General features: G+C 42.5%; 1 protein-coding gene across 19 annotated transcripts in view; it reads right to left on the bottom strand.

The window, feature by feature from the left end:
* The window catches only part of CD200 (CD200 molecule), a 44,339-nt gene that overhangs the window by 14,053 nt on the left and 10,299 nt on the right, over window positions 1–19,987 (bottom strand). For 7 of the 19 annotated variants that reach the window (XR_006939036.1, XR_005858799.2, XR_005858801.2 and 4 more), the window contains exons 6-11: window positions 16,979–17,579; window positions 13,478–13,590; window positions 12,341–12,541; window positions 8,505–8,601; window positions 8,354–8,425; window positions 7,103–7,251 (exon numbers count right to left, since the gene is read on the bottom strand). The gene's annotated coding sequence lies outside the window, so the exon portion shown is untranslated. Of the gene's footprint in view, window positions 1–7,102; window positions 7,252–8,353; window positions 8,426–8,504; window positions 8,602–12,340; window positions 12,542–13,477; window positions 13,591–15,149; window positions 17,580–19,987 lie in introns of those variants that run through there. The other 12 variants (XR_005858811.2, XR_006939039.1, XM_025149353.3 and 9 more) reach the window with 10 other exon arrangements.

Genomic DNA, 19,987 nt, shown 5'->3' with positions numbered 1-19,987 from the left:
AACTCCTATCCAAGCTCAGGAGCAACCCCCACTACACTCAGCAACCCTCAACATTATTTTCCTCTTTCTCTCTCTCTCTTTTTTTTTTGTGGCGGTGTGTGGGGAAGATATTTGGGGTATTTCTTTAGTCTGGCTTTGTGTTCTCATACTGCTCAAAAAAAGTCATGACACTCATTTTGAGGTGGCACTGAAGTGTGGCACGGCAGCCATGCATGGACAGAGCCTGATCTTTTGGGGAAGAGTGGGTGCTTTTCTGCAGTTCTTTGGAAGACAGGATGACGTGCCACCACCAAAAGTGGTTTTCATTGATTAAGAACAAAACAGAAGCCATGTTCCTTAAATTATATCCTCAGTTGCTCATTCTTTTGTGCCGCCTTCTCCTTCAGGGCTGTATGTCCAAAGAGAAAAGCCCAGAAAACTGTTAAAGTTTCTGGGCTAGACAAGTTTACTCAGATCAGTTTTTAGTACTATACGTTAGAGTATCATTTAAATTGGAATTTTTGACACAGTAGAACACCAAACAGACAGTGGAGACCAATCCATTTTACAGTATGGATTGAGTTTCAAATCTTTTCTCGAAGCCTATGCTCTTTAATTACTCCAGTTTTAGTGAAAGTTTAGTGAAAGACCATGTTTGATCCATTGAGCCTAGATCCAGGACCAAAGATCCTCAGTTCACATTAATTTGTAGACATCCTTCTACAACAGTGAATAAAAATTGAGAGTACAGTTACCATAAGCCACTGCACGAAGTATCTGTTTCAGCCTCTCAGACATAAGGGAGTAAAACTGTGCTGCAGTGTGGTCCCCAGGTGTTCAGAGGCAGCAGTGAGTACAGTGGATGAGAGGAAGGAGCCAGTGTGAAAAGTGGAGGAATCTCCTCTGTGATGTAAAGCAGAGTCACCTTCCTCCTGCTGAGCTTGAAGGTAGAAGTAAAGGGAAACCAAAGATCTGTAAGACTACAAAGCTTCAGTCTACTCAGGCTCCCGTTCCTCTGATCCCTGTAGCATCTGCACCACGACCACAGACTTTCAGACAAACAGGGAAAAGGAGGATGTGTCTGACATAACAGTTTTCATAGCAGATAAAAGTGAGTACAGAGGTTAGTGGTGGTGAGAGCCTGGATCCCAGCTTTCTCTTTTGTCACACAGAAAAACATTTCAGTTACAGTTTGTCCCCAGCGTACCTCAGGATACACTCTTCCTGAGAAGAACTCCTGGTGGACAAACCAAAAGGAAGAAAATTAATGATAAAAGAGTATTTTTATGGCATTGTGTCTGTCTAAGCAAAGAACACTCCCGGGTAGCGGAAGCAAGTGGAGCAGAGGCCATTGCAACTCCTATTAACCCCTCTCCATCATGAAAAAGGATAATTCCTTTATAATATGTGTGGGCAGGGAAGCTACATTCCCAGGCCTGATTTACTGTTAGAGCAGCTCTTTTAAAGGCACTGAAAGAGAACCATGAGAAACACACAAGTATCAGCATGGAGAGCAAAGGAAAACCATACCAAAGCTTGAGCTATGACTTCTCGCCTTCCTTAGGCGTAGACAGAACTACTGCCATAGCCATCAGAGCAACATCCACAAAGTCAAAAGATGACTTAATGCAAGCCCTTTTTTTACAAATTACAGAAATAACGGTGAAAAAGGTGAAAAACAAGGAAGAAAGGAGATGAAGAGAAGAATATTTACTCCAGGTACACCAGGCAGATCAGTGCAAGCACAGGAAAGGGGGGCCAAGCCTTTGGTTTGTAGTGGGCGTTTCAGATCAGCAGGAGAGCTGAGAAGGACTGCAACATGAAAGATCCCACCCTGCAGTTACTACTCTGATTCTCATAAAATGCCTTACCCAGAGGACTGCCACTGCAAAACGCATGAAGTACAACTTTCCATGAGCAGAAAATATACTTAACGCTTTTCTTCTGAAGAACAGAAAAATAAACATGCTCTATGACAGGGCCTCAGAGGACTGCAATTCGCCCAAATACAAATGAGGAAGGCTTATAAATTTAAGCCTGGAAGTTTTAACAAGATGTCTAAAATCAATCTTCCTAACATTCTCATTTTTTTTTCCCATAAATAGACATCTTGCTAGCTGTTATTCCTCCAGAACGAGGGCAGCATTACTAGTTTATGTGCTGTTGATTAACAGCTGCGTGAGATTAGAGCATCTTTAAATTTTGGCTCTTTCTTTCACTATTTTGTCACTCCAAAATCATAGACATGCTCTCTAATGGGTTAGTCTCTAACTTAAATGCAGAAAAACTTGGTTGGAAAATTGTGTATTATCACAGCGTTTTGACAAAGCTCCTGTTTTTTAATTAGGACTTGATTTCCTACTGGTTACCCCACTGTTGCTTGACTACCATTACTGCAGCAAATCTTTCATTACAGGAGCCATTTGATACCTTAGAGCAAATTGCACATGCAGAGAAGCTGTCATGACCCCATGCAAGATGGGACTCTGCTGGCTGAGGCCTGCTGCCCACCAGAAAGCCAAGGCAGCCAAGTATGACATGGCCACCTCCAGCAGCACCTCTGTGGATAATGGCAGGCAGAGCTCACTGAAAGACTCAAGAGCTCTCATTGGATTACCTAACCCAGCACACACCTCTGGTACAACTCTGAACTTCCTTCAGGTTTACTAGAGGGTTATGAAACCTACAGCAACAACCAGAGCTGTTAGAGTACAGTAGGAAGGATATCAGAGCAGGGAACGGGGTCATGGGATCACTGGGCCCTACGTCCGGACTTCAGAGACAAACAAATTCTCCTTGGAGTAGTTACTACCAGATGAACTTTCCCAGAGAGGAAGAATTAGGATAAGGAAAAATAAACATCATTAGTGTCTTCTGAGACTGTCCAGAACTTGCAAAGGTCTTCGGGATAGCAAGCAAGAACAACATAGCTTTTGAGGCGCCAAATAGAGATTTTAACATTTATAGCTTCAAAGAAAAAAAAACCAAACATTTTTCTTCTACCATTTCATCTACTTTTTCCCCTGAATTTGTTGTAAATTTATATTTATTTCCAACAAGAGAGGTGCATGTGTGGCAGATGAGAGGGCCACATTCAGGATGTGATGCACACAAAGCAATGCCCTGTAATCATCACAGCATCAGGAACAGTGTGTCACCTGACAGTAATTGCTTAACTTCTTTGAAACCACAGGCTTGGGCCCTGCCAACAGGCACAGGCAGAGAATGAAGATGCTAACAGACAGCTGGCACTGTCACATGCATGAGACTGTTGGGGCACAGGAAAGCACGCCTCAACCATATACCTGAGGCCTGAGATTGAATGACGCACCTCAGTCTGATATCGGCCTGCTAAACTCGGCTCAGTCTCTCACTGTGGGGGAGTTTAAAAAATCTTCAGCAGCATGAAAATAGCATTTTTGTCCAAAGAAACACAAAAGGCATCTGCAGCCCTGTCTTGAAAGTTTCATGCGCTGAAGTAGTCCAGAGGAGAAGGGATGCTTAGGTCAGTGGCATCTACCTACAACATTTAATGCAATCATCACAGAATGGCCTGGGTTGAAAAGGACCACAATAATCATGTAGTTTCAACCCCCCTGCTATGTGCAGTGTCACCAACCAGCAGACCAGGCTGCCCAGAGCTACATCCAGCCTGGCCTTGAATGCCTCCAGGGATGAGGCATCCACAACCTCCTTGGACAACCTGTTCCAGTGTGTGAAAAACTTCCTCCTAATATCTAACCTAAACCTCCCCTGTCTCCGTTTAAAACCATTTCCCTTTGTCCTATCACTACCCTCCTTGTCCTATCACTACCATAAGTGATACATTGACTTTTTTTCCATAGAACGCGCCTTAAAAGTTCTCCTAGAAAGCTGAAAGAAGAAAAATTCTTCTTTCAAAAGAATGTTATTTTAGGAGTGGTCGCCTTGGTTAGGGAACAAACGAGAACTTGAGGGAAAGGCTAGGGCACACTGGGCTGTGTTTGGTGAGCAAGAAATACTATTTCTGCATCATAATAAAATCTCCGACTTGCTCCATGACCGCCCATGCTCCATTAAGAAAGAGATGACAAAGGTAGGAAGCCCTCTCAATCTGATTGCATGTTACTCATTTCCTCAGGCCCTTCACAGTACAACAAACACCAGCCTGCGTTTGTCCTTGACAGGAAATGATGTTTGTCCTTGACAGGCAGTGGAGGAAGGAGGAGGTGGAAGGAGAGGAGGAACAGGTGACCGGAAGGCATGGGCTTTAGAAGCATTTGGAGCAGTGGAAATCTCTGAAAACCACATCTTGAACAAACAAAAGTAGGAGTGCTATTTACATCTAGTCTTTGAATGAGGGAGAGTCCCATGTGGAAAAACGCAGGCTGAGACTTTGCTCATTCACATACCCAAGGAAGCCAGAGATAACATTTGTGACCGAGTCTATAATTTATTTCTTAACCTCTGTTTATATAAAAGTATAAAGATGATTTTCCTATTATTCAACTTGTTATCTGGGCAGCCTCCTTCTCTTAGGACCTCCTTTCCGCTTTTTAATACCAAGGGCAGATGCCACTGGCGATGCCTCAGTCCTTTCCTTCCACTGTGCAATTAGTTCAAACCCTCCGTGTGCAGGGGGACTTTGCACACCCTTTTTCCATGCATTGCTCACTGACCTCCCCACCCCACCAGGGCATTCCACACTGCCCGTTCCTATTAATCTCTCCAAGAAGGGAACCCAAGTCGCTGCTAACCTATTCAGCACAGACATCATCTTCATGGGACAAACACCCTCTCTCACACGGCCCGCTGCGAATAGCTTCCCCACAGCACATTCAGGGCAGTGGGCCTTCCCTTCAGCTTCCCAGGCTGTATTTTGGGCCTCACTGAATATTTTGTGGTGCCACCAGACTAATTCTGACCTAAGCAAGGCCCGCGAAACTAAGTAGCCCCAAACATAACTGCAGTTACTTGCCACCTGGCACCTGAGTTTGGACATTCTGAACACAGCTTTCAGGAAGCCTGCATTCCAAAGACATCTAACTACACTTCTAAGAATACTGATCTTTGTCAGAAGAGAGGATGTCTCTGCTGATTCCACTTGAGTTCAGACTGGGAAATACCATCTCTGCAGTGTGGGTTTTTTTTGGCCTAAATATGACACCAAGTGACAAATTACTAGCAAGGAGGAACTAGAAGAGGCATTGCTAAATATTTAGTGCATAAGAAATGAACAGTTTTTCCTGGACAGTAATGTCAAAAGTTCATAGATGCTCGCAGGACAACTTAGAAAGTGCTGATGCATGAGTTTAATTTGGTTTTAATGAGGATTTTCTATCTTAATGAGGAGCACTGCAACTCAGTTCTTGCACATGCTCGGTCATTGTTGCCACAGACATGACATCTGTGGGTCAGAGAGACACTTACCACATAAACATGGTGCATTTTGCATGAGGTAGCTCAAAGTATGCATTTCCATACCAAAAAAAAAGTCATTCTTTGGGGTTCTTTGAGGCTGAACATATTAACACTTAACTGATCATTTCATGAATAATATTTTAACACTATAAATGTTAAAGGTGAAGATAGTTCCAGCCAACAGGCAAGATAACTCTTCTCTTTGGCAGCTGAGTTAAAGCAGGAGTGAAGAAATAGGTCTTGCTTCCTTGCACCTTCCCATTCAAGCACAGAAAGAGCTTCTGCTCCATCTGTGTAATCACACACATGCACATTTTTCCCCAGAGTTTTTTAAACAATTTCTAAAGATTTCTACACTGTTTGTCAAAAGGTTGTATAATTGCTGTAAAAGTACAGTCTAAACCATACTGCACAGCTGTAAAGCAGTAATAGAATAAACCAGTGCCTGTCCTCATCTTTCTATGAGCTGAACAATATATCCAGGTAACATAATACCACAAAATGAAAACTATATAGCTGTTCTATGCCAGTAATTAACATTTACTTTACAGATAAAACCTTAGCCCTGCCCCCACATTAAAAAACAACAACAAACAAACAAACCAGAAATCTCATTGAACTAAAAATGTCAGTTTAAAACCCAACAACCAACCACAAAGCTGTACAAAAAAAGAAAAATTAGGAAGGCAAAAGCTTGAACTGTCACCTCAGGCCTTTATTCCCAGAGCTGAGAGACTACTTGATGATACATGTTTGTACATGCTCCTCCACAACCATGGGATCTACAGATATCTCTGCAACTTGACTTATAAGACAGCATCTTTCAGCAAGAGAAATAAAGCCTCTGCTTTCTCTTTGTTGTGGCTGATTAGAGAGGGATTGTAGCAAATATGGAGCTAACCTGGGGATCCTGTCACTCTCTTGCCATTTAATATTTGGTTTAATTACACTGCAGCTGGCAAATCTCCTTCCAACCACTCTTCCTCTTTACTCACCATCAGGCAGACTCTATGGCGGGTATGAGGCACTCCCAACATGGGCCAGTCCCACTGTCAGGGGGTCACTATTCCCGGAAGAAGGCGGCTGCTGATTTTCTGAGTAATATGAACTAAATTTACGTCTTATCTAAACCAATATCTGATGACAACAAACAGTAACAGTAAAGCAGCTACCCCTTCTAGCTACAGTTATGCGTGTCTGCAGCTTTGACAGAACACAGGGACTCATGGATCTGTCATCTCCTTAAGATCCAGTAAAACAGTAGCTTTCTCTGCAGTTTCCTGTAATCCATCAGTTTGACATTCTTTCCTGAAATATCACTTTGATAATATCAGCCTGATATTTCTGGAGACACAACTCCAAGATTAGATGTTGATCACCTTTGACAATAACTTGCTGAATAACTTCCCGGACAAGACTGAAAAAAATGGCTTGGTAAACAGAAGCACAAAAACTTAAGGATTGGTGTTATCACCAACTAGTATGAACTAAGAACTTCCTCCAGGCTGGCAGGGCAGAACACCCCGTGTTTTATACCACATAATGAAGAACAAATGGCTCCACTGAGGTGAGCGACCACTCATCCTTGGCTGGCAGAAGAGCGCTGCCGCAACGCAGACACCAGGTAACCCATCCTCTCCATTTTTTGCAGATCTCCCTCCTCACGGATGATAACGATATCGGAAGTCAAGAAACTGCTGGAAAACCTAATGCCTCCACCTACCTCAACGCAGGAGCTTCCTATGAGAATAGGGAAGGGAGTAGCTGCAGTGCATGCACCTCATCACTGCTGCTCCAGGTCTTCAGCTGCACTCACGTAATCGAAAGAAGAATGCGATACTACTGCAGATCTCTGAAAGCACTTTGATCTTTCTGAAAAAAAAAATTGATTTTCTATAATTACTTTCTAGAATGAACCTCAGTGAGTACTGGTGCAAAATTTTCCCTTATATCTTCCAAAGCCTTTGAACTGCTCTCAGTACAAAACCAAGACAACAAAATGTATTTCAGATAAAGAAAAAAAACCACTGGAAAAAATAACAGGGAGAGTCACAGTTTATCACATTAAATCTCAGACCTAAATGTAGAATACTTTAAGATACTGACAGTGGAACGAATAAGTAATGTCTCGCTTTTTAATTTGAGTCGCTCAGATAAAACGGCCTGTGAAATATCAGGATGTACAGCCTGCAGTGGTTTCCTTTGTAATTGACCTTTTTACAGTAATAGGCACTGGAAAAGTGGGACTCTCTTGATTTTTTGGGGTTTTTAATTGTAAAAATATTTTCTGACCCACTTTTTTTTTCCCCCCAAAGCCCTCATTTAAACGGTGAGCTGATAAGTTAACAAAAGCGATGACTTTTACAGGACACACCTTCACAGCCTGTTTGTCCACTGATGAAAACACAGCATGAGGCCTTCCTTTGACCCTCTACACCCCTCTTCAGTTCAAAGCGCTGCTTTCCATTCACAGTCACAGCTGTATGAAATCTGCCCATAAAGATCCATAGGCATCCCAGCAGTACTGCCAAAATGCATTTAATTTGGAGCCAGAATGTGCTGCTCTTTCCATTGCACTGTGTCTAACCTTTGAGCATGACAGGGTACAAAGGCAATGGAAAGCGAACAGCCAAAAGGGCAAAGAAAAGAAAAAAAAGATGTAAAGTAAAAAAACCCAACAGAATGAGTATGTGGGTAGTGAGAAAAGTTAAGACACAGGAACAGAGGAAATATGATACACAGAAGATGGAGAAAACCAGTGAGTGTACATCTGTGAACCTGCCCTGTTAATACTGCTATATGTTCTCATCCCACCTACACCAACAGCACACTTTGGCTCTCCTTCCCTTTCTGTCCTAATTGTTTCTTGTGAGCTAAAACTCAAGGCTGTACATTTTGCTCTTCCCTGATGATCTTCAGACACTCAAGCAGTGAAGGCTACAAATTAAGAGAAATAACTCAGTGACCAACTCACCCCCATGCGTACCACCTCTCCTTCCTTCCACAGTGCCCTCCTGTAGGAAATCAGTGGCAGCCACTAGAAATCCTTAAGAAAAACAAAGGATGGGAGTCAACCATTTAGAATCAGTTTTGCTACAAAAATAAAACAACAGTTCAGCCTTTACCTTCCCTGTCTGAGCTGGGTCGTTATATCAACAGCATTGCTCACAGGGAGCGAGGCAAACTGTGGTTTGGTGGGTCTCACCTCTTCCTGCATGACCGCTTGGAAAGGAAAAAAAACCATTATGTGAAGGAAGTGCTTTGAACTTTCTCAGGATGTGGACCTAAAGGCTCAAGAATTGCTGCCGGCTTGTTCTGTGGAGATTATGAAGCAGAGAGAAAACATAGACTCAAGATTAAGACTCAGTGGGAAGTTTTAATTCCTTTTCACATGGGACAAATGAGTTGTTTATTTTTGCAGTTAAGGCAGAGAGACATGGTTCTCAAGGTTTTTTATTTTTCCTGTTCTACACTACTTCAATCATACATAGGGTGCTCTGAAAGAATTGCTCATTTGTTTTCATAGAAATTGCAACAGATACAAAAAGCAAATTAACACAGTTTGATAGAGCAAATTCTCAGCTACAAAACACTTTTTCTACACAGCCACCACTATTAGCTGTGTTTTCAGTAGCTATAAACGAAAGCCTGCATGCTGTGCTCATTAAAACATGCACCAGTGGAGGTGACCACCACCGCTGAAACGCACCACCCACCGTCTCGCTGTGCTCACATCCACTGGTTGGTCTTCAGAAACATTCAGCAAGTGTCGATGAATGTCACGGGTGCAATGGGAGCAAAATTTCTCCTGGTTTGCCTTTTAGGGTTTTCTATTTTCACTTAGGTAGCATGTGTCTTTAGAAAGGGAGCAATTAGTTAGCACTTGGGAAGGAGGAGAGAAATTTTTCACTTCTTGGAAGTAACTAAATCTGTTCCAGAGATGAAAGGTGCAGCCTAGAAGCTATTATGTGGAAGGGGTCCCAACTAAGTGCACTAAAACCAGCTAATCAATACTAGAAGCAAGAACCAGCATACAGAAATGCTGAGAGGCAGCAACAGTTAACTGTTCCTGCTAACTGTTGAAGGTCTATCAGCAAAAATATCAGCATTAGATAGAACCACAGAATTATCAAGGTTGGAAAAGACCACTTGGATCAAGCAGTACAACCATCAACCCATCATCACCATGCACACTATGTCCTGCAGTGCCACATCCACATGGTTCTTGAGCACCTCCAGGGACAGTAACTCCACCAGCCTGTTACAGTACCTCACCATTCTTACAGAGAAAAAGTTTTTTCATAATATCCAATCTGAACCTCCCCTGACACACCTTAAGGCCATTACCTCTTGTCCTATCACTGTTACCTCAGAGAAGAGGCTGACCGTCAGGTCACTACAACCTCTTTTCAGGTTAATTGTAGAGAGCAATAAGGTCTCCCCTGAGCCTCCTCTTCTCCAGACTGAAGAATCGCAGTTCCCTCAGTCTCTCCCCATAAGACTTGTACTCCAGACGCTCCACTAAGCTTCACTGCCCTTCTCTGGGCACACTCCAGAGCCTGAGTCCCATTGCTAAACCATGCCCCTTAGTGCCACATCAGTACATCTCTTAAAAACCTCCAAGGATGGGGAGACCACTACTTCTTTGGGCAGCCTGTCACAATATTAGACCACTCACTCCACTAATGTCCAATTTCAGCTCTTCTGGAAACAGGTGAATTCATACATGCAACAAAACCCAATGAGTTCCCATGCCAAATCTGTGCAAGCATGGGCTCTCCATGGACAGAGGCTCTCCTACAGTGCCTTGAATTGCAGCTGGCCTCCAACCTGCACTCCTGTCAAATCACACAAAGAATCAGCCCCTTAAGCTTCTCTTGACAAAGTTAAACATCTCCCTCTAATCCTATAATCCTTCATTAATCCTGTAATCATGCTTGTTACTCTCTGTGACCTCTGGCAATAGCCCAGGTTTTTTGGCACCTCAGTTATGCAGGGCAGGCTAAAAACCTCTATTAAGCCTGAGGGAACTACCACTCATTACTCTGAAGTTAAAGATGAAAAGTAGATACTGTTTTCTGCTCTGCTTGTCCTTTAAGATCACTCTTCTTCTCAGAACAAAGAGAAACTGCAGCAACTCCATTTCTAAATAGTTGCTGGTTTGGAAATAACAATGGAAAAAGAAATTCATATAAAATCCAACACCTACCTGAAATCTCAGCACAGCTTGTTTGTTTTGTTGGACATATTAATCACTGTAATTGCTTTCCTTCAAATCAAGGCAGCCAAGTAATGTAATGTAAAATTCTGACTCTTCGTGTTGTTTGCAAACTATCCTTTAGCACAAAGTGCTTTCATAGTAGTTTATAGAGGTAAATTGAAACATTACAGAACGCTTCCAAATAAAGACCTATCAAACCTTGAAATACTTCCCACAAAACGTTTGTTAATAGCACTGAAGTTCCCTCCACCATTTCAGTGGGAAAGGCAAAAGTTGCAATTTTTCGCTTTTATGCTTTTTTAGAAGCCAACTTCTGGCAGCAAAGATGATGAAGTACTGTTTTCATTTTGCCTTGTTATTTGTACTGTAAGAAGATGACTATAAATGCTTTGTTTTGAAAATAAATACACTGCTACATGCCCTAAATGTGCATGCCAAAATAGGAGAACGATTTCTAAACATCTAAATCATACATCTCAACGAAGACAGACAGTGTTTTGGGACAACGGCTGCGTTAACAACCCCACTTCTCATGAGTGCCTGTTCAGAGGCTTTTCCTCCGTGAGAAAGAACTCCAACCTAAATATCTCCTCAAAAGAGCATAAATGTTTGTCAGCTCCAAATATAGATGAAAACTACCTCCCACAGGTTTCAGGAGGAATGATTAACAAATATATATCAGCACGACATATGAAAGCTGTACCTGCCCATATCCATTCTGTAATGGACTGGATTATACACACACCATTAAAACAGCCTTTCTATACGTGACAGATGCAAATGAAGCAAGGGCATGGAGTTCGGTTTACTTTCACTCTCCCAGGAGTGGTGTAAATGCACTCAGAGTACTCGTCAAAGTTGCTCGTCAAAGTTGAAGAAATCATCATAACATCCACATGAAACAAATTAAGACAATAGCAAATATTGCATGCCTATTATTTACCACTTATCCCCCTAAAAGACTATGAGGGGAAGGGGCAATTGTGCAGTCACTAGGAATACCTCCTTTCTTCTATTAAAATACTGATATTTCAGCGAATACAAGAAAGACTGAGGAAGAGAGACCCCACACCCAAAAGTTAACTTTAAAGACAATAGGAAATATCCTGACAAGTGCTTTCAGGAAACCAGAGCTCTGCCCTAATCAGTGAAGTCAGTTGTTTGTTCCATTTGAGACTTCCATGCCTGATCTTTTCAAATGACCCTCCTTCCCCTGCAATCAGCATAACAATTTTCTAGATACTGGGGTGCGCTTGTTGCTTTCTATGGCTAGTTGTGCCCCTCCACTGTTTGCACTGAATAGATTGACCATTACCACTGTGGTGGAAAGGACAGAGGAAAATACGTTTTTGTCTGGCAGAAACGTAGCTCCCATTCCTGTGGGAACATAGGGATTTTTCCATAGATGGGCAGCCTGTCTGCACACTGTTGCTTACATGACAAAAATAAACGCTCAACAACATATCCATGTTGACTTTTAAGCACCGAGCTTAGCAAGGAGTTTTCTCCAGCCCAAATTCAACATGAAGTTTCTTACACAGATTTATCCTGCACAGCACAGCGTGAAGACTCTGAGAGCATAAAGTTCACAAGGAACAGAGCAGCTAAGGCCAGTGGTTCTCCCTCACTTAGCAGTCACTTCCATTCTTCGCAAGCTTGACGTGGGAGGGGTCAGGTTTTGCTACCTTAGCTTTGTGCTAAACTGAGTTTTTGGGTGAGAACACACAGGAATCACCTCACCTCATGCAAAACCACAGTGAGCTACACCCACTTGTAGGCAAAAGGCGAGCAACCCAGCAGGATGGGTTATTCAAGGCAGACATGAAAATATGCCAAGTTTCTCTCACATCCAGGCATTTCTCACTGCTATATCTTCTGAGGTGTCCGAGAAAATACTCTGCAATGTGTCCATCAAAGCTTGGTGCGTTTTCTTGGCATTGCCTGCAGGACACAAAGAGCACCGGCTCCCTGTTGGTGAGTGCAGCAAGGAAACAAACAATACAAAGAAGACTTTGGAGTTACTTTTTAATCTTCTTCTGTGCTGCCAGTAAGGAAAGCAGAACTGTGCCAGTATGTCACCCTAAGTAAAAATCAGTTAGCAGAAATCCCCAGCTGCTTGATATAAATCAAGCTTAACGTCAATGCAATAGCTGAGAGTGCATGCTTCCCTCTTCCTCCCCAGTGGAGCACAGGTCACAGTGCTCCATCAGGCCCACAGTTGCACATCTTTTCCGTGAGTCCTGACAGGATGCTCAAGCAGTCCAGGGTGGGGACAGTCACCTCCACTTCCACCCAGTCTGCCTGCAACCTGCCTGGCCTTACACAGCAAGAAGTGACCTGCACTGCTTAACTCCTCTTGTAAGTCAGCAGTGGGAAAGCCCCACTTCCTTTTTTAATCAGACTACCACGTTGAAACACATTGTTTTCCAGAAATGATCTACTGAACTGCAATTAGCAAGGAAATCTAACTCCACCGTTTTCTTAAGGAAACCCAAATTAGCAGTTTGGGCTGCTGCCCTGCTCTTTACCCCTTAGTTCTGCACATTCAGGGGGTCACGCTTCCTTCTCGCAGGCAGAGTTGCTGGGTGCCAGGAGGCACTGACACCACACTAGAGAGCTTCCAAACATGCTGGAAAACCAGCACACTGAGTTTCTTCCAACACACCATTGAGTCATTTACATGGTTGCCTATATAGAAAGATCCGCAGAAGGCTGATGTTTTTTCAGCTGAACTGCATGAGATTAGAGCCTTGGAAATAGTAACATCTCATTCAGAATAAAAAATGGCACAAAGTCCCTAAGAGGGGACAACCATGGCCTGCCTGTCTATGTGCAGAAAGTTGCTCTCAACACATGATGTTAGAAATTCACACTCACATTCTTTCATGTGCTCAACAGCCCTTTTGAGCGTTAAACACTGATGATCAATATGCACATTCTCGCCCAGTGCCCATTTTCCTGCTAACTTCAGCCCATCTTCTGAAAAAAATCTAGACACAGACACAAAAAAAAGAAAACCAGAAAATCATACATCCTCTTAGCTTCTAAAATTATCCTGCATTTCCTCCTGTTCAGCGCAACATTTTGTTCCACTGAAGAACGAGGACAGCTACTAGCACACCTGCAAAGCAAATGGTATTTCAATTAAACAGCACATGGGACGACAGTACAGGGAAGAAAATACATGGAAGCAGATGCATGGAAGCATTTAGAATGTGTATTTTTCAGAGTTGGAAAACGGAACTACGTTAGGCAGAAGTAAAATTCATGGATCAGTGAAAGATGACACTAAGGTACAGGCAAAATGCAGGTGTACAGTCACCTCTTCAGAGGCAGCTGGAGAAGCTGGCCTGACATCGAGCAGGTGGTCAGCGTGGTACAAGAAGAAGAATAAAAGCCCAGTACTGTCAACAGAAGTAAGATTCTTTTCACAAACTCTCTTTTCTAGAAGCCAAGCTCTGCCCGCTCAGGTTTTACTATTTCCATCATGGCAGTCACAGATGGACATTGTTATCTCTAGCATAGCCCACTCTTTCCTGTCCCTTTAGTTAGGGCAACTGACGATTTAGAATAGTAGCATCGTTAGCATGCCAGAGACAAAAGCACACAAAGAGAGGACGCAGCGGTAGGAATGGAATTCATTGTGGCTTCAGAAAAAAAGCAGATGTCTCAACAGGTTCTGAGAAACGGGCTGACAGCCGTAAAAAGCAACTTTATACACAACCTTGGGGTTTACCTCAGGAAGGCTGCTGTTCTGCATTTGTTAACTTTTGCGAAGTGAAGGGTGGCCAGTCTAGTTTCCCTAAGCTCATTTAACCCTGCAGCCCCAGTTGCTTAGTTCCTACCCCACACCATGAGCACAGCTCAGCCCAACTGGCAAGCCAAGCAACACCTGAGCAGCTTTGGCAGAAGCTCCCAGCATGTAATGAGCAATCCTTCAGCTGTTCTGCATGGGAAACTCCGCTCCTTCTAGGAAACAGGCCGTGACCTGTCTGGCATCAGGGGCAGATTCCCAAGAGAAGTTACCGTCATTGATGCACATGGGGTATTGTCAGCAGTGAAAATAGCAGTTCTGGACAGGTAGCTCTTCTGAAGTCACCAGGAGCAAAAGAACAATAGAAGTGGGAATTTACATTGCATTCCCAAATCTCTGGAGATCAATGCCTCTTCCGCTCTACCAACTGGCAGAGCTCAGGCAGGCAATAAGTTGCTGCCCCTCACTGATATAGCAGGACCTGGGATTAACCTCGCAACTCCAAGTTCATTTAGGGAAACAGGAACAAAATTTTTCCCTATCACATCTTTGAGAGAAGAAAAACGTAACCTCATGCCACAACAATAAAAAACACGGCTTCTTCACCATTCCACAGTTCACCCCAAAGGTCATAGGTCTTTCACAGCGTAACAGGCCACCATTGCCTTTTCCAAAGGAGTTATTCACACCGTTCACTCGTGGTGCTTCTCTCACCCTGAGCACTACTTCTGCTCCATTTACAAAGGCCCATACACACTGTGGGTACTACTTACAAATAACAAGAATCATGTGGCCTTGCTTTCAAAATTTCTTTATTCCGCTTCTCTTTGGTAAAGGCAAATACACAAAACAGGACTGTCAGTACATCAGTAAAAAAAAAGCAACTTCGCATAGATAATAACTAAGCAATAAATACGAGGCACATAACGCCACTAAAAATATGCATTAAAAAAACTGAGTTGATAGCCCAAAGCTATTTTCAAATCTGAAGTTGCAGGTGCTGTTAACCAAAAATACTTATGTAAATTCACCTCAAAACTTACTTCACTTGGAAAAAAAAATCCAAAACCAACTTTTAAATTGCCCTGAAATCCCACTTTCTGTATAGAAAGTAAGGAAAGTACAAACAGACTATAAAAAAAAGTCCCGATCTAGAATGAGGCATTCCTGTTATTGCAAATCTTTAAGTAGAAAATTATGGACCAGCTGGCATTTGAACCGGATCAAATATTTTTACCAAGAAATCTATTTATTGGAGTTATTTATACAGATAAATAACTCTTACTGCACCTGCACAGCAAACATCAGCACTCATGTGGTCAGTGACGCATGCAGACATAAGCAGACACATTCTTTGGCCCTAGAGCCTCTATTAGTCATTATTCTGGCTGGACTTCTACAGAACAAATAACTGTTCTGAAACATACAATTTAGCTCCTGCTAAATTTCTCTGTTGACTTTTTAGCTGGTTTGTGCGCTTGGTTAAGACTCATGCCGGGCACCTCAAGAGCTGCCCACCAGAACCTTCTACACCCAACCATTCCACATGTCTGTGAGGAAACACAATCCTAACCTCCACATGCTTCATGAGATGGAGCAGTTCAGATGCACAGACAACCACTACTTAAACCCAAAAGACTGGCAGTGATCCTGAGGAGCTGGCAAATATTAAGACAGAACAAAGTTTAAGCAAAACCTTAAATGTCAGTACTGATCAATAGAACAGAAATTAACAGAGGACCCTTGTAGTCCCTGCATCCATCCATTCTGTCAGAGACATGGTCCATGAAGTTTGCATAGCCAGAGATATATGATAGGCCCAGGGGGGCTTAGGTGCTGACACCTTGCAAATAAGGTTGGTGCAAGGCAATGCAGGGAGCTCAATGGTCCCAGAGCCACACTGCATCAGTGAGAGGAAGTGGGACAGGCAAACATGGGAGCAAGCCTGGAAATGATCAGACCTGCAACCACAGGTTGGCAATCAGAGGGGAAAAGGAAAAGAAAAAAAGAATTGGAGAGGCTCCAGATCTACCTGTGGCAGAATCAGTCAGGTCTCAGTTTCCAAGAGGAACATAACACTTTCCTCTGCCATCAAAAACCATGGCAAAGCAGCAAATACAGCTCCGTAAAACTTTCCATTGATCCCATTAAATCCATAATGCCCTAGCATGGTTATCTCAGGGTGTAACATTCCACATGACAAAATCTAGGCATGGAATAATTGCCTATGGCCAACAGAGCAATTTGTCTTTGCTTAAATAGAAGCAACAAGAATAGATGGAGACAAGAGATGGAGCAGTGATGGAGATGACCACAGGATGATCAAGAAGGCCAGTCCACGCTTTTTGATAACTAAGCAAGGAACAGGCTGGGGTATTAATAGCACTGCATCAGAAGGCAGAGAGAACGACAGCAAAGCATATGGCAAGGAGGGTATGACAGTAGTTACATTACTGAGCTTTGTTTCAATCTTTTCCTCATTTACATATTAAATCAAATAACTAACAAACAAACCAAAAAAGGATTTGAAAGAAAGCCATATAAAATAAATTACTGAGAACACTTATTTCCCAACTATGGCTGCTACTACTTCTAATCTGTCACCTGACTGGGATCCTACTGACCTTTTATCAATAATTTCAGGAGATTTGGTGTGGTTTGAGACCTCCAGCAGCAGATCTCTCTAGAGGTAGCTCAGAAATACAGCTGTTGACACTTTCAGCAAGGAGAAGGAGCTGCATTAGCTGGATAAGAAAGAAGAAAAGGAGATGACAGGAAGAAAATGATGAGTTGCTGAGTTGCAAAACGTAACATGCAGAAAGCTATTAGTAAAATAATCCCCCCAGCTCTTTACTGAGAGCAGTTATGCACTGGAAGAGGACCCCCAGTTTGCTCACAGCTTCCATGGGAAGAAGGCAAATGCATTTGCAGACTAGCAGTATCAGGAATGGCACGAGCAGAGCAGATATTGTCTGGCAGCAGAAGAGAGGTCTGAGCATTCCCTCTGGTCCTCTTTCCTTGTGATGTAGTGTTTAGATCAGGAATCAAATATCATGCTAGTCTTTCAGCAATGAAGACGCTGGCTAGAGGGCTCAGAGCTTTGGTCTTGATGTATTTCCCTTTTACTGCTGCTACTTTCCAGTCATGCAGGTCTCTGCTTTTAGTGTTGACTTTGGGATGCTAGGCTGTAATGATCCAGGAGATGAATGGACATCCTCTGCAATCCTAGAAAACAGAGAAAAAGCTGAAAAAGGATGAACCAGAGAGGTTCAGAATAAGTATGGCTTGAGATTCATTTGTTTACATCACTTGGAAATTTAATATGGTACCCTGAAAGTAAGTGGAGAACTGCCACACCCCTTTTTGGATGGACTACACTGGCACCTGAGTGCAAGGCCTTACTGCATGTTTAAACAGAAGACCATAAATAAGGCATTTCCAAACAAGACACAGGGAGTACAGCATGACAGATTTGCATGATTACTATTAATCTATTTGCATATTATAAGAACGATCTACTGAAAGTGAAAAAAACATTTCCTATTTTCTACAAATTCAATTCCAAAGGAGTAGGTAAAGTTATTATACTTTTCTCCCTCTTCTTTTAACTAACCTTATAGACACCCATTCAAACGATATTTCAGATTTTGCAAAATGTTGATCTGAAGTACATACTATGACTACAAATCAGGAGACAGCTCTATTAAACACACAATATAACAACGCTTGGAAAAATCACAATGGAAAGGACTTTCAAAAGTACTTAGCTTCTAATACACTGGGCTTATGGCTGGCCTACCATTTGCTCTCATTTCAGTGAGAAGTAATTTATCCAAAAGACAACATAGCAACCTACTTAGAAAACGAGAGTTAACAAATTTAGCAGACATGAAATATAAAACCCCTGCCATCCTTGCTTTTTGCACAGAGGAGTAAGAAAGGTTTCTACCTCCTTGTCCAACAGCACTGTCTACAGCTAAAGTATGTTTTTAAAAGGAAAAACGTTTCAGAATTTAGAATTGATTCCCCGAGAACAAGAAGTTGAAGCAGCCAGATGACATTCCACAGGAATGCTATTTATCAGCCTTTTCGGATGCTGGCCATTGTCTGGTTACGCACACAAAAAAACCCTATTGTTCATAGGCAGATATGGTGCATGGAATAGACACTCCAGTAGTCACATTTAGCAAAGGTCTCTGCAGAGGAAGGGTCATTTTTAGCAACACATGCCTAAACACCTCTCCTCTGGTGAGGCAGGACGATTTTGAGAGGTCTCCTTGCTCACTGCTCTCCATGATGGAAGGTAGGATGACAAGTGTGCTCCTCCAGCAAAAGGAACATGTTGCAGGAAAGCATGATGGGAAAGACAGAGAACATCAGCTCTTCTGTCCGTAGCGATGAAAGCAGGGAGTATTAAAAGATGGGATGCCCTGAAAGAGCACCTGTACCCTGCTCTCTGTATGGAGCAGACTGGAAGGTACCATTGGGTGTGCTTCTGTAAACAGAACAATTTTAAAATGACTTACTACAGAACAGGAGCCACACTGTGAAACCCAGAAGGCATCCTTTGCTTTGCTTCTGTTGTAAAATATTTGTGTGTGTGTGTGTGTGTGTGTGTGTGTGTGTGGGAAACCTTCTGGGCAGCCACACACAATGCCCCCCAGATTACCGTTCGCCTGATGAGTGTTTGTATAGGCCCTTCTTGTTTTTTCTCTTAAGGCTATTTAAGTCTTCTTGTTTACGATGTATTTTGGTTGTATTATTTTAAGCTGTGGTTTTGTGGGTTTATTTTTATTTGCAGGATTTTTGTTGTTGTTGTTGTTTTGTTTAGTGTTAAGAAGTGAAAAGGAATGAGGCTCCAAATAGAATCCTTTGCTCACAGTGAAGCCATAGGAGAACGAGTCAAGGTGACTTGGGAGTAACCTCCCTCATGGAATGCCACAGCAGCCAGAGACCATTCCCCTGGGCATGGCTGGCTATGCATCCTCTGAAAGGCTAATATTCAGCTTTCACTTCCGGAATACTATTCAGAGAAGTCTCCTAAGACCGACCTGTTCCTGTGCTGTTTCTAACTATCAAGTTTGCCACTCTTAGAGAAAAAAAAAAGAGCTGTGAGTCAAAGCACACTGAACAAACAAGCAGTCATGTCAATCAAACGAGAACTTACATAACCTTAAGCCAAAACACAGCCTTCCCAAAAATGAATAAGTACTCAAGCATACTCCAAAGAATTCTCTTCATTGTAAACAGAAACATGGGAGAAAAATAGCAAGTTTGTACAAGTGCTTCTTGCTGTAAAGTTTCCTGAATAACTGGAATCTACTGCACAACACTTTCATATTTCCCAGACTTCTGGGACATCTTCACCCCCCCCAAATTTGATTTTTTATTAACTATTTATTATAGCTGACCAGCAAAGATATTATTTGCAGCTTAACAGGGCTGAATCTGTATCATTTTCAGCAACTCCAGAACTTAAACAAATAATAACCTTTAATTCCTATTCAGGGTATTAAGTAACTTCTAGTTTGTGCTTCAGAGATATTTTCACTGTGTTTTACAGTACTCACGTAATATTCTAGGCATATCAAGCCTGAGCATCTCTTCAAAGTCTGTTAGCTGTATTCTGACAA

This window comes from Gallus gallus, chromosome 1 (genome assembly GCF_016699485.2).
Source record: "Gallus gallus isolate bGalGal1 chromosome 1, bGalGal1.mat.broiler.GRCg7b, whole genome shotgun sequence".
Lineage (NCBI taxonomy): Eukaryota > Metazoa > Chordata > Aves > Galliformes > Phasianidae > Gallus > Gallus gallus.
This window is presented reverse-complemented; position numbering and strand designations above follow the sequence as displayed.